Source organism: Phalaenopsis equestris, unplaced genomic scaffold, assembly GCF_001263595.1.
Source record: "Phalaenopsis equestris unplaced genomic scaffold, ASM126359v1 Scaffold000411, whole genome shotgun sequence".
NCBI lineage: Eukaryota > Viridiplantae > Streptophyta > Magnoliopsida > Asparagales > Orchidaceae > Phalaenopsis > Phalaenopsis equestris.
Genome location: NW_018164852.1, coordinates 254,422 through 259,037, shown reverse-complemented (window position 1 = coordinate 259,037; position 4,616 = coordinate 254,422).

Below are 4,616 nucleotides of genomic sequence, written 5' to 3'. Positions count from 1 at the left end.
TGCTTCTTCAATCTTTGAACATTTCTTCTATTTACTTAGACAAATTCACTTCAAGATGTTTCTCTTCTAACAATCCTTGCTAGTATGTAAGATATATGAAATATTCGTAATAAGATGAATGAGTAAACATACTCTCAAAACTCATTATTAAGAGATATTATCAAGGGAGTTTTCGAAATACTCGTGAAAGATCAAATCCAACTAGATAAGTATATTAGTACATTCTTCGTCTTTGTAGGGAGTAAACTTCTGTGATCATTAAGAACTCTTCCACTTGTATTAAATGCTGATTTTGAAGTAGTTGTTTAATATTAATATGTTCATTATTAGCCAAAAATAGACTCACCTTAGGATAGACTTGTAAATCTAATTTTGAAGATTGAATTGAACCAGATAAAACAAAAAAAAAATCAGCAAATGCAAGCAAACAATCAAAATTTTGTGGATTAATTAAATCACTTGACAACTGTGAAGATATATTGTCGCTTGTATGATTAGAGTTGATAATATCACTTGAATAATTATTATAGAATTCTCATGTAACATCTTCAACTTGTTGAATTCTTTAGTCCAATTCAATGGATGTGTATATCTTGGTAAAGGTAAAATGTATGAACTTTATTTTCAATTGAGAGACCAAAATAGTTGCAACAGATATTAATAGATTGCACTCACCCCAATATTTATCAAATTAAATTCTCATGATCATAGTCATGCTTATGTTATACTCATCAGGTGAAGTCAACTCATCCAACAACACTTTCTTGATGTGCATAAGAGTAGATAAAAAAAATTGAGATCGGATAAAAATAACCATTAATCAATTTTATCACATAATTAAATGCAACAAGAAATTTTTTTATTTTGTCATATTTCTCCCAATTCAAACCTAATTACAACTAATTGAAATTGTTATCTCGATATGCATAGCGGTTGAACATCTCTTAAAAAGCAAGAGCGAATTCAACAATTAAGTATGTTGAGTTTTATCTTGTGACTACATCAATACATAAAACTTTTAATATTGATATCCCTTATTGCTTCTAAACAAATTTATGCAACATTGTCGATGAAATATTTGACAGACTCTTTAATATTATGAATAATGTCATGAATATCTTTCAAACCAACTTGCACTATAATATTTAAGATGTTGAAAGAAATGCCACTTAAAATGCAATTTCCTTATTATCATAAAATTTAATTTGAGCAAGCTAGCAGTAACATCATAATTACTAACATTATCTGAAGTGATAGTAGGCACTCTGCCTTATATATTCCAATCTAACAAGCAATCACATATAACATCACCAATGAATGTATCAGTATGAGGTGGCTCCAACTTAAAAAAAATTATGGCTCATTTTTTAATCTTCCAAGATTTATCAATATAATGAGTGGTTAGATACACGTATCTAATTGTTTGATTCGAAGTCTAACAATCAGAAGTTAATGAATGTCTGTGTACATCCCTAAATTGTTATTTCAACTTTTATTTTTCAAACTCATAAATTTTCATACAATCATTTTTATTGTGCTTCTTGAAACTTATTCATAAAGTGGATTTAAAACTTTCAATAAAATTTGTAACCATGTATGTTCCACAATATTGGATGGATATTCATGTACCATAATCATTTAGAAATTATCTTTCTAAAATTTTGTTGATCATAATTTTTTGGAGCTTGAAACATTGGGATCTCAATATTTGCATCCACAGCAAGTGGCATAAAATTCAACATTTTTTTGTCTTTTTCTAGAAAATTTGACTGCTTGCTTTCTCTTTACTTTTATTTGTCAATATTTTGTCATATGTCGTCGTAGTTTAGAAGTATTTCCATATTTAGATTTATCCTCGTGGGCAATACTCACAACCTCATCACAATTAGAATGAGTCACTCAACTAACAAGCCAGATTTGTCGTAGAGACAGCCAGGCATGCACATATAAATGAAAACTGACCAAGCGCCATGTGATCATTCTAACAGAGTAGGAATGATCGAAAGATGGTAAACATTCGCCACTAATATATGGAGGCATATATTAATGACGAAAGTGTCAACAATGTGGAGTGATGCATGAAAGATATACAACACAAGTGAAGATGAGTGTGTTGAGGTAGTGAGTTGGGAGTGAGTGTGCAGAGGAGGCAGTGACTTGGTAGTGAGTGTGCAGAGGAGGCAGTGACTTGGTAGTGAGTGTGCAGAGGAGGCAGTGACTTGGTAGTGAGTGTGCAGAGGAGGCAGTGACTTGGTAGTGAGTGTGCAGAGGAGGCAATGACTCGGTAGTGAGTATGCCAAAGAGCTAGTGAGTTAGTGATGAGTGTGTCGATGAGAAAGTGCACCTAATAGACCCCTTGGAACCTTAGCACAACATACGTGTGTCAATCACGACATGGTAGCTAGTATTGCCCCTCGAGGCATCTCCATGGGCAATACTCGCTACTCCGTCTTGACAAACAACGGGTCACTCAGCTAATGAGCCAGATCTGTTGTCGAGACAACCAGACATGCACATGTAAATGCAAAGTGGCCCAATGTGACGTGATTGTCCTAATAGAGTAGAAATGATCAAAAGATGACAAACATTCGCCACTAGTATATGAATGCATATACTAATGATAAATGTGTTGAAAATGTAGAGTGATGCATGCAAGACATACAACACAAGTGAGGATGAGTGTATCGAGGAGACAATGACTCGTTAGTGAGTGTGTCGAGGAGGCAGTGATTCAATAGTGAGTTTGTCGGTGAGACGGTGACTCAGTGTGAGTGTGTCGAAGAGGCAGAGACTTGGTGAAGAGTGTACCGAGGAGGCACTGACTCGAGAGTGAGTGCTTCGAGGAGGCAGTGACTCGATGAGTAAGTCTAACAAGGGAGTAGTGATTTAGAAGGAAGCCTACGATAGTCTGAAACGGTGTTGTAAGAAGTGAAGAAATGTAATTCTAATTGGAGAGGATTACATAACAAATGGGCTTGATGGGAAGCTATCCATTCTCATGGAGTGTTAATATGAGTGAGAAAAGTGTTTGAGGACACAAATCCAAGTGCAATGACTCCAGCATGCAAGTCATGAACATGCATGATGATATGCAAGCAAACACACAAAGGTGGGAAGTGCGAACGCAACTCATATGTGACATGGTGCAAAGTGACATAAGGATGCCATAAAACAAATGTAAAGTAATGTGCCACCGAAAGGCATGAGTGCCCATCATGAACATTTAAGAGCATGTGCTTGTGAGTGCACAATAGTGTGTAAGTGCAGATGTGTTAATGCAGACAATGTAAAAACCATGTAAGGAATGCAACATGTCAAATGAAAAGATGATCGACCGATCGATCAGACCGGTGGTGACATCGATCAATCACGTCGAAAGACAGTGGTTAATAGGTTAATCAGGTCGATGGCGGTTCAAATTGATCGTGTGGATGGAAGATGGTTGATCGGGGCAAGATGTGTTGTCGATCGACAAAGGATGGTAGATTCAATGTGATCGGGCTAGTGGCGACCGTTTGATTGAATTGACCAAAGCTGGTCGATCAAGCTGGAGTGCACGGCCGGTCAACTGAGGATAGTCGATCAACTTAATTGGACTGAAGGAGGTCGATCAGACGAACCAACAGAAGTAAATCAATTGAACGAGGCGAAGTGTGTGGTCAATCAACGACACATGCAAAGAGGATATTTTTAATGCAATTTTAAAATTCATGCAAGGCATACAATGAATGTGAATGCATGCACAAAATGAAGGCTGATTGTTTCTGACAACAAACTAAACTCGTTCTAATGACCTCACAGGAAAATTATGATGAAATTAGTGGTGGAGAGGTGTACCAATGCCATATTGCGAGAAGCAATATGACGCCTACCTCCGTTTGCATGATGCTGAATGGGGGATCTCTTCTTTGTGACCGTGGAGACATTGATTAAAAGAACAACTTCATCTTCTTGGACAATGAATTTTAAATTTCCATCCTGATGAAACAGCGTATACAAACAGTGGAAGCAGCATAACCCCGAATTACGAATTTTGGTTTATAAAGAAAAGGGGTAGGTTTTGTTCTTGGATATTGTGAGGTAGAACACAAAACACCTAATCATATGAGGCTACCACTGAAACAAAAAAATCCTAACTTAATTCCTCTAACATCCAAACCTATGGGGCTCTAGGAATATAAAGTGCAAGAGACTAAGGGATTTCACCTTCGTGATGTTTGATTGAAGCATTGCTCTCATAGGAAGAAGCTCTCATTGACGGAGAGAGTGATGAGGCCACCAGATTTTGCTTTCCCCAGAGATGTGAAGAAGTTTTCCTCATCAGAGAGAATGAAGAAATCGTTGGAGCTCTCCTTCCTCAAAGCAGTGAAGAAGCTTTCCTCATTAGCTCTTGAGAAATCAATGAAGATGAATAAGACGACCGAAGAAATGAAGGAAAAGAGGAAGAAGATGGAGTAAAATGATTTCCCTAACCTTATCCTTGAGGAAGGTGAGGAATCCCTTGAGAAATCTCCCTAGAAGCTCCTCCTCCAAGCTCTCTCTCTCACAAATGACAACCAATTCATTCAAGTGAGGCCTCCCCAATGGTTTCTTCAACTGTAGGGAAAAGTTTCAAA